The sequence below is a fragment of the Harpia harpyja genome, chromosome 11 (assembly GCF_026419915.1).
Source record: "Harpia harpyja isolate bHarHar1 chromosome 11, bHarHar1 primary haplotype, whole genome shotgun sequence".
Classification (NCBI taxonomy): domain Eukaryota; kingdom Metazoa; phylum Chordata; class Aves; order Accipitriformes; family Accipitridae; genus Harpia; species Harpia harpyja.
This window is the reverse complement of record NC_068950.1, coordinates 14,668,762-14,679,981: the sequence shown is the minus strand read 5'-3', so window position 1 is coordinate 14,679,981 and position 11,220 is coordinate 14,668,762. Positions and strand designations below refer to the sequence as shown.

Here is an 11,220-nt window from a genome sequence, read left to right as displayed (position 1 = left end):
TGTGAAAACATTAAAGGAAAGCAAACTCATTTTTTCCAATAGGAAACTAATGCTTAATCAAAAGTGTAGGGCAGAAGCCCTTCATTGATCGGTGCTGAACAACAGTTAGTGAGAAAACAATTACTCCTCTCAAAAGCAAGGGGTAATTTGACATAAAGAAGTGATGGGGAGCAAATGCAGGAGAAGTAAAAGATGTAATTGGCAAATGGGTCCACTTATGTAAAATTGTTTAACGTTGTAAATGACTTTGGTAAAATAATTCACTGAGTTGGAACCAATGAATGACAATGATAAAGGATGACAGCATCTTGCACGCACTTTGTCAAGTCACTGTCACACTTATAAACTCCTGAATGAGGACACTGCAGTTGCCAGTCTCACAGGCAGAAACTGGGGGAAGAAAATTCTGTGTCATCAAATACAAGAGGGAAATACTGTTTTCTTTAGGGTTGAGTGATGTGAATTGGACTGTCAAAGCTCAGGTAATCTTGCTGTCTTCTAGTCAATGAGCAAAAAATATAGTCACTCTTTCCTGCCACATGGAATTTGCTTTTAAATTTTTCAAAGATTTCCTTAAGAAAAAAAAAAAAAGGAAAAAAGCTTTTCAAAGAATTCTGTTTTCCCATGACAAAGTACTCAGTACATCTGTACAAGATCCTTTCCAGTATTGTCTAGTCTCTAAAAATATTTGTTAAAGGGGCAATCATTTCTTAAAGAAGAGCAGCAGTGGAGTTAAAACCTTACTCATTTATTCCACAGCTCCTTAATTTCTTTCTTTAATTTCTGCAGAATATTGGCAGATAATTTGCAGGTGAATGAATTTCAAAGGTTAAAACATATGATGATACTCAGAGTTTAAGAGTTTTCCTGTATGGGTTCTGTAAATTATAAACCATGCTTCCAGTCTAATTTTGGAGCTCAGCTAACTTATCTATACTGAATGTGGTAAGGACAGCCATATCCCAAATGGCTATCGAGAAAATGGGACAAAAGCCCCTATGACCTTGATTTGTTACAATGATCTAAAATCCCTAAATTAAAATAAGTGAAACACAATATCAGGCTATACAAAAGCATATACAGAAAGATATTTTTAATAAGTTTAAAAATTAAACTGACCTTTATTAGAAAACAAATATAATTTGCTGTATTTTCTGTAGCTACTCTACCTAACTGAATTTACTGGGAAGTTCAGCTGCAAAGTAGATGCAAAAGACACTGATGTTATAAAGTGATCTTGCTGTTAACTACATATTCTCTGAACTCTGACATAAATGATATGTATAAATAACAAGCTGAAAAGAAGCAAACACTACAACTATATTTTCATTTTAGCATTTAGATGGCTATTAAAGGTGGTCAGGTAACTGCAGTTCAGGCACAAATTTGATTTCCAGAAGAAGTCTGATTATGCTTCAATTACCCCTGACATAGCCACAAGGTTTTTTTCCCCAATAAATCTAAGCAGATATAGTAGACAATTATGTTCTTACCAGGGCTACAATGGTAAAAAGCGGAAAAGTTTGAGGACCACAGTGGTGGTTCATCCTGTGAGCACCTTTAAATTATGCTTTAAAATTTTTTAGTTTTGAGGAACAGAGTTTCATCTTTCTCTGTCCAGAAAACTTTTAAAGAATGTAAAAAAACAGAAAACAAATGTTTCATTTGTATTTTAACTAAAAAAAAATGCAAATTTGTAACAGCCTGACAAATAAGACACTTCTGAAAAATACACTCTGGCTTAGAAGGCTTGTGCCTTTTCGTTTGGCTCCAATTGAACTTCCCCCTCATTAAACAATAATCTTTATGGTGGATTCCAATAAAGATGAAAAAAGAAAGATTCTGAAAAGAATGTATAAATAATTCGGGTTGCCTAGCTGTGACAATGAATTCCTGTTTGTTTTGCCACTGAAGGGTGAATGCAACCCTTTGAGCAAATGGGAATTCATTATTCCAGTGACTGAGAAATGATCCACTTAAAGAACCTAATTGGTTCTACAACAGTGATTTCTTTCAAAGCACCATTTCCGGAAGAAACAACAAAAAGAAGACAGCTCTTTGACTAGTACAGGGTCTACAGGGTACATTTGCCTTCCCATGTTTCAGCTTTAAAAAGAAAATGTCACACATACCCAGGACAAAGGAACAAAGAACTAGTGTTTTAAAAGGTACAGAAATGTAGCAGGTCTTCCACTTCTTTCTTGAACAGTAAAGCTGAATTTCAAATATTAGTGCATACTCATGACACTTGAACTGTCAGTAAGAAAGAAAATACTGTACTGACCACAGTTTCAACTCCTTTCAAGAGTGATCATTAGTAGCCAAAAGCTACTTGAATATTCTACTATGCAAATGAAAAGTAAATCAACATTATTTACCGGTAAGTGTTATAGAATAGGTGCATTAATATGCCCAGTCTGCTGAAGCAAATAAAATACTGTCATTTATTTTTAACCTAATGAATTAGAATATGCAAAAAGAAACTCAGACACACAGGTAGATACAGACAGTTCTCATTTACATCTCAATAGTTACGCTGGAAGAATAAAAATTGTGTACTGATTATTGAATTTAAGTGCAGAATCTTAAACAAGAGTTTTTCTGGAGGCAAGGTGCAGGTCAGAAACAAATCCAATTGAGGTTAATGGATGGATACCTATTTTCTTCAAAATGAGTTTCAGAACAGGCCCCCACAGAACAGCAAATTCACATTCAGACTGAAATCTGAGGAAATTCCTCAAATCTGAGGAAAAGCTTCCAGTTCTGTGCAGATTTGAGAAGTGATTTAATGCTATTTTTAGAATTAGAATGAGTGATACAAAAAGAATTAATGCCTTATTTACACATCACTTTCAATGCGGGTCCAGTTCCCGAAGAATATAATTGATATTAAATACTCAGATTGAAACAGAAATCTCTCCCTCCCTGTTATTCAATGCACAAGCCAACAGTGTTGTAATACCCCCAAAGCAACGAGAATCATTTCTGTTTTCACAATGCACCTCAGTTTTTCCATTTGTGGCATCAGAGAGTAGTTTGGGTGGGTGGAAACGAGAACAGACCACATCACTAAGTGACATAAAATCTAAAAATTATATAGTAAGTGCAATAGCAATTTATATTCCATGACACACACAATCATGCATGACACACCAACCAAGGCCCTACCCCTCTAGTTCAGTTTAGACTAGCACCACAGACCCAGAAAACACTTGTCTGGGACACTCATGTCCCACCTGTAAATCTGTCAAGCCCTGGTTGGAGGCTCCATCATTTTGCACAGTGCTTCCACCTTGAATACAAACATTTAAACAGTATCACAAGCCCATGGTCATGTTACTTCCACCACCCCGTACCCCAAGGGCCTATTGTTTTCAGTAATTCTTACTTTCTGCATTAGTTTGTCGGCGTAAGCAACCAATAGATTTGCTCATCCCATAGCTGATCCAATCCCTTTGACTTTCTCCATATTTAAATCCAATTATTAATTGCTTCAGAGGTTTCTCCTACCCTCTGGTCTCCTCCCTGAATGTGTTACAAAAAGTGCAAAGTTTGTCAACTGCTGCTATGAGCTCCAAACCAGAATAATCTAGTCAGCTAGAGATAGGCAGGTGTTATCAAGGTCTTATCTGGATGATATTTTGACAGCAGATATGTCCTTTTGTCTGCCTCACATCTAAAAAACTACTACACTGTTGAGGGCTTAGTTTTTTCTGAGCTTATTTCTGGACTTTGGCTTCAGAGACAATCAATTTAGAGACCCTCTGCCAGAAAGCTCATGGAAATAAAAAAGCTGGAGATGCTTATCCTGTAATCTCAGTTATTCTACATAACCAAACTGCTAAGCAAATTGTCTCTTATCTGTACCTTGACAGTGGATCAGCATTTTGTCCCAAAATGAGTCTAGCCAATGGTTATTGAAAAGTACATACAGCAAGAAACCAAGAAATTCAAAGGAACAAAGATATGGCAACAGATTAGCATTACATCATGGTTTAACCCCAGCCAGCAGCTAAGCACCATGCAGCCGCTCACCCACTTCCCCCCCACACCCAGTGGGATGGGGGAGAGAATCGGAAAAAAAAAAGTAAAACTCGTGGGTTGAGATAAGGACATTTTATAGAACAGAAAAGAAGAAACTAATAATGATAATGGTAACACTAATAAAATGACAACTGCTGACCGATGCCCAGTTAGTTCCTGAGTGGTGATTCCCCCTACCCCAACTCCCCCCAGTTTATCTTTTAGACATGATGTCACACGGTATAGAATACCCCTTTGGCCACTTTGGGTCAGCTGTCCTGGCTGTGTCCCCTCCCAACTTCTTGTGCCCCTCCAGCCTTCTTGCTGGCTGGGCATGAGAAGCTGAAAAATCCTTGGCTTAGCATAAACACTACTTAGCAACAACTGAAAACATCAGTGTGTATTCAACATTCTTCTAATACTGAACCCAAAACACAGCACTGTACCAGCTACTGGGAAGACAATTAACTCTATCCCAGCCAAAACCAGAACACATTATTACTTACATCACAAAGGATTTTTCCCATTCAGTTGGGTATCTGAAGTTCACAAAGACCTATGATACCACACCAGTGTGGTGCAGCAGCCAGTTAGAAGCACACCAAGAATTTCAACAGCATATCTGAAATATACTGAGAAATGCTTGGACTAACCATCATGTCTGATATCCTGTTTATTTAGCATGTGGTATATATCAGCCTAAAGTAAATGAAACTTCATTTGTTTTTATACCTACTATCTAAGCATACTACTAGCAAAAAACTCTCATGCTTAAATTTTTCTGCAACTGAAAAGTAGCTCTGTCTAATAGTTCACCAGCACTGTAGCCATATTAGTATTTTTTTCAGTTTCCACCTGTTGCAATAAAGTTATAGCAGGTCAAATGAGCTAGTGAATATACAGCAATTATAATTTTCTTTAACTTTTACTGGCTGCATTTTGAGGTAGTTCTGTATCAATCCAATATTTTTGAGTAATTACTTCTCTAGTAATTCTCTAGTAGAAGTTTTCTAGGTTTTATGATAGACTGACTTATATTTGTGCCTTACCTGACTTGTTTTTAACTTCTCACATTGCTTTACAGTTATTTACACTGTTTTCAACCAGTTGCTCACCTTAAATATGACGCTTACAGTTACATGTTTGGAAAAAGTGGTGTTTCAGCAGACAGATGAATCCAGTTATTTGAGAAAAGATTTTGAAATAATGCTCAAAAACAACAAGAAGGTGAACATCTCTGCATGTCTATGTATTCTAACTAAAGATTTAGCTGAAGTTCACTTCAATTCGTATGTCAACCAAAGACAGTTCTCACTACCCTTTCAATGACTACTTAATTTGTTTTAAAAAATATACCCCTGAAGACATCATCAGTTCCAAATTACAACTGAGTTATTATGATTTGCCAAGTTACTGGTTTTGTGCAACCGTACACAACCCCTCCCCCAAAAGTGAAATGTTTTGCTTTATCCTCAGTGGTAGGTATTTAAACTAAAGCATTTTAACTAACAATTGCTAGCTAAATGCTTTGTCATCAGTTTCCATAGCTGACCTGACATATATTGCAGGAGTCTGACTGTACATGGGCATTGGACTAAACAAGAATTCCCTATTCTTTATAAATCACACAACAGTAAAGAAACATTAATTACAGTTCTATTTCCACTGTATTTCTGAATAACACAGGGTGTATTCACATTTTATTGTTATCATATTAACTCTGATGACTCAATTTAACAACAAGCTTAGTCCTTGGCACATAGCAAGTTTAGAATTTTCTAGACTTTGGAAATATGTTTGGTGTTTGAAGCACGAGTCTGAACTCAGGGTACCTAGATTTAGTTTCAGATTTTGTTGCATAAATTTAAATAGTCATTTCCAGTGTCTCTCAGTTTCCCTTTCCCTTCAGTGCCCTGATGATAGTGAACGTCCCAAACTTTTAAAGTTGATTTAAGATCCCTACACAATAGAAGCTCTATAAACATGAAATACTATTAATCATGCACTCATTTAACATGCATAATAAATGTTTCACAATCCTGGCATTGGCTTGCACTCATCTAGCTTTTAATTGCCACACAAAGCAAAATCACAGCACCAATTCATTAGATGTAACAGTGGCTGATGCTGGCACAGTCACTTTTATTGGAACTAAATTGAAGTAAACAATTTAAAATAGACCACAAGTCCCTCCTGGACACTCGATTAGCAGGGAGACACTGTCATCTCTCCATCATGAAAACCCAGGCAGCTGTGCACAATTAAGCTTTCAAACAAACTGAAGTGAAATCACATTGCAGTGCAAACACATTATGCAGTCATTAGCACACTTACTCCACAGAAATGTAATACAGCAGCTCTGATTATTATGCTTTGATGCATTAAAAATCTTTTCCCTTAATACTGTTTCACAGACTAATGAGCAATTGTACAAAAAATCACAGTATCCGACTAGTATCCAACTGTTAGTGACCATTTTAGACACTTAAAAGACAAGCATTTTTCAAAAGGACTTAGCTCCTAGGGAGATTAGTTGAAACTCTTTAATTGGTTTTGCTCCATAAACGTGATAGATGATTTCTGTTTACATTTGCAGAAGATTTTGATTTACAAATGATGTTTTGTGTCTTCCTCCTCAAGGAGTTAGTACATTTTCAGCCTCCATGGAAATAATCTTCCTGAAGTAAAGGAGATGTGCCAAATATTTACAGGATTATAAACAAAATATCTGGCTTTTATTCAAATGCTCCTTAAGTAAAATTCCATTTCCTTAAGAAAAATTCTAAACCCTTCAATGTTATCCATGCAAAATGGTGGACAAAACAATGGTTACACAATTAAGAAAGCACAGGAATCAAACTCTTCAAATGGCACAATGCAGAGTGGCACAAGCAGTTAATAGAAAGATCCAGAATACTAGCTGTTGGAACAGCAGCTAGAAGAAACTGTCTGAAAAAAAAGAAAAAGGAAGTATTATACCACTAAATTTCTTACATTTTATGGAAGACAAAATGAACCTTTTTCCTTTGTAATTGTTGAAAACAGAATTTGCTAAAATATGACTGATTTCTGTCACCTAGCTATAATAGCTGGAAAATTTTAAAGGCTATATACTCAGAGTAGCAAAATCAGTTATAAAGCACATATTACATGAAGCAATGGTAGAGTAAGACTCAGCTTTAAAATGGTAGATAAACTATGGTATGGTGGCAAGTGTTACTTAGGTGAAGGCTGGAAAGCATTTGCATTACCACAAGTCTCACAGAACTCCTATGAGTTTCACAGATTTACAAGTTTCACTGTCTAAAATCAGGTGCTGTGAGTATCTGCCTTTTTAATCATCAAATCAGTACAAAACTTATTAAATGAACATAATAATTTTTATTTTCTTTAAGGTTGTGTTCAATTATTTACTGTGAAGAACAAATGGTTTCCACTGAACCATTGGCTTTTAAGTACTTAAGCTCCAAAATGATAATTTTACAGTGCTAACTAAATGCAGTTGGAAACAATTACAGAAATAAACAATAGAAACATGCTCTATAGAAAAGAGTTTGAACTGGAAAACAGTTTCTCTCCATCAGTATTGGCTAAAGACGGTTCTTAGGTGCCAATATGGTCCATGAACAGGGCTAAAAGTCTTTTCAAGGAAAAGTTATTTATGAATATACACTCTGTTGTTCTACTAAGCTTCTCATACTTATTAGGAGCATTAATTATGATGTGCTCTCCTAGAAATTGAAAATTACACAGATGTGATTATCTCTGAAGTATACAACCTGTTGATCCCTGTTCTGCAGAGACATTAATTATCAGGAACTGTCACAACAAGTCCAATTGGTGATATAGCTTATGCAGATTTCCTTCACATACTCTCCAAAGGACAGAAAATTCGTTTCCTCTTATCTGGTTTGCTATGTTAATTAACAGCACTACAGAAAGAGAGATCTTAAATATGAAGCTTTTATTTTGTAAACCCAAACATAAAACAAAGAAAACAAAAAAACCTTCCTTTTCTGGTCTCTTTCACATACAGCAGTGCATCTAAAGATACTGAGATCATGCAAACAACTGAAGTTGTAAAACCATTTTAAAAGAGAGAATGCACGTTCCTCTAAGTGAGGAGTAATGTTTGTCTACTGTGTTGACACAATATATTGCCTGAAGTAATTTATTGTCTTATAGTGCATATAAATGGGGCTTTAGGGCTGCTTCTTTTCAAGGACATTAATTATCATGTTAGAAAACACATTCGGTCTTTAAAAAATTGCACTATTGTGCATAGTGCTAGTCTCAAAGTATCATCCTTCTAATCAGTTTAAAGAAGGGACCCCAAGGAGTTTATAACATTTACCACTTTGAAAATATGACCCACTTAAGGCTCAAATCTGTTCCCATTTAAGACACCTAAAAAGTACTGTTGATTTCTATGTAATCAGGCCAGATCTTACAAGATTTTTTTTTCTGTAGCTGTTTTCAGAAGGTACATGAGGATATTTGGTTGAAAGACAGCGATCCAGTTCATGGAGAGGCATATGTTTTTCAAATTTGATTTGGGGCCAGACTTTTAATTGATCAAATAAAAATAATTCAAGGCAGGAGAAAATCCTGTAGAAATCCTGGGGAAATGGGCATTCTTGGTTTAATCTTAATTACTTTCTTCTCAAGTCACTCCTGCTCATGGAGACCACCCTTGGGGATTTTAAGATATACTGATTCCTCAGTCCTGACAAGTCTAAAGACATCCTAATTTCAGACCAACTCTACAGTGAGCACTGCAAAAATTTAACATTCCCAGGGCTTTTAGACACCAGGTTCTTCATAAGAGTCCAGAAACACTGGGACCTATGTTCCGATGCTAGCCCCTTTATGTCATGGACCTAGATGCTTCCCAAATCTAACTCCAAGTCAAACTCAGAGTCTGATCCAGGACTTCCAAACTTCACTACTTTGTTCATGACCACAAGCCTAGAAAGCTTACCATCATGACTGCTCCAGAGTCCCAAATCAGAAGATATCAGAGTCCTGCAGCAATCCACTTCAGTTTAGTACTGTTTCTATGAAAATCCTGTCTCAGATTCAAGGAAATCTTGGGATGTTTGATATATATTTCCATTTACAAATAATAATAAAATGTTTTAAAAGTAAATTTGCTTTGCTGAAAATTTTTCTTTGGTAATAGTTTGACACCAATTCTGCCTTAAACTGAATTTCTCTATCCCTTTTAAAGCTTAACACACAGACAAACAAAGAAAATTCGAAGGAAAGTAAGGGATAGATAGTTTTAGATAAGGGAAGGGTGTAAGGCTACAAATAGGTCACTACAGTGTTAAAGCAAATGGTAAACTTCACTTTATACTGTTCTCTTAAATAGTGTTTTTATAACAGTGACAAGATAATCTTATTAAAAATATATAACGAGTCCAGTATTTTAAAAATCAAATACCTCCATTACTATGTTGAGTGTGATCCCAGTAAAAACTCATTACAAATGGTTACAATTAAAAGAATTTATTTTTCCTGATGTTCATACATCAGTAATTTTATGTTTATAATTCTTTGACCCGGTTTCCACATAACCGTTATCAGTTCCACATCAGTTTCAGCAGAACAGATTCTCTTCCTCTCCAGATCATTCTTATTTTGATTTACAATGTGTCCTTCCATTCTTAGTAATGGGGAAAATTAGCAGAGTCATGATAGATATTCTCTCAGTAGGAGCTACCTGTTTTGCATGCGCTTGCATTATTGTCAAAGCTGTCTTTCATTTTTCCTCCTTTCAGTTTTTTAATTGTCCTCTGCCCCGATCCAATGTCGGGGAAGGTTTTGATATGATCCCAAGAGCGAGATTAAGACACAAATGAGGTCAAATGCCATGTACCCCAAAAAGTTTTTATTATCAAAGGTATCAAAACTAGAAAATAGTAGCAATAGGATAGAATGGAAGAAAAGGCAGAAGTTAAGCAAGCAGTCGGGATAGAGTTGCAAGGATAGTCACCACCATGGATCCAGCGGTGTCCCGTTGGTCCTCAGTCTTCAATTCTTCGGTGGTGGGTGCACACCACGGCTTGTCTCCATGGTTTTTTATAGGGCATAGTTCGATGATGTATGCACATACGTATTGTTCATGCACTGTTCACACTCTGCAGGTTTCATCTATCACACGATCTTTGTGTGATCAACACCAGAAACCAATATCTTATCCCAAAGGCTACAGTTTCCATGAGAATGGTAGTCTCCACATTCTTGCATTCTTGTCGGCTCCAGCCCGTTTCCTCTCCTAGATGCCTCAGTGGCCTGGCATTCGTCCTTATGGCCAGAGGAGTGTCCTGCTTAGACAGGCCATCCCAGAGACAAAGGGCTCAAGATAAGCAGTCCATAATTCTTGAGATGAATGGCTTGAGATGACAGTCCAGTCTCTCACACCTAACAATCTTTGAGACAGCTCAAGGTAACAATTCAGTCTCTCTCATCCTCTCTGAAAAAAATCCATAGACTTTGTAAGTATTTGGAAAGTGTGCGCCAATTTAGCCATGGAATAGTCATGTTATGACCAGTAAGACATAATGACAAAGTTCATGTAGCCATTGTATTTTAATAGATGGCTGCAATCACACACTGCAATTCACACTCAGACTTTAATATCACACTTGTAACAGTAGATTTGTGAAGCAAACATCATATTTAAACTTATTCTCTACAGAATGTAGATTCATGTCTGAAAACCTGGTCATTACAATTTCAGTTTAAATGAAATTTCCAAATGCATGAAAAGTTTTCTTAGCTGAATCAATGTCAACAGAACTGTAGTTTTGATGTTTTGCTATGGTGCCAGTGTGAACTGAAGTACATATGCTACATTGAGTCATACTAATGGGGATCAAGCAGGTAGCAGTTCTCTGCCAGATGTGATGTAGATCTGCAGTAAACGTGAATCTTCTTTATTCAGACTAAAAAGAATGCTTTGTATGTTTTTTAAAAAAGAAAAAGCCCAGTTGAACTTAAAGTTCTTTAATGGAATTAGAAACACATACTATCAAATTTAACAGATAGGTTCAGTTAATTATAGAAATCAGGACAAGACTTTGAAAACAGCAATGATGACTACAATATTGATATTTTTATTATTATAAATAATTATAATTCTATATAGTTTTAAAATATTTTCATAGAATTTCATGGACTTTTCCCTTTCCA

The 11,220-nt window shown here is 36.0% G+C and overlaps 1 long non-coding RNA gene across 1 annotated transcript in view; it reads left to right on the top strand.

Annotated features, from left to right (window-relative positions):
- The first annotated feature begins 363 nt into the window (after positions 1-363).
- Positions 364-11,220, top strand: part of LOC128148583 (uncharacterized) — a 43,407-nt gene continuing 32,550 nt past the window's right edge. Inside the window, exon 1 of the long non-coding RNA XR_008237331.1 lies at positions 364-482. This is a non-coding gene — a long non-coding RNA (uncharacterized LOC128148583). The remainder of the gene's footprint in view (positions 483-11,220) is intronic.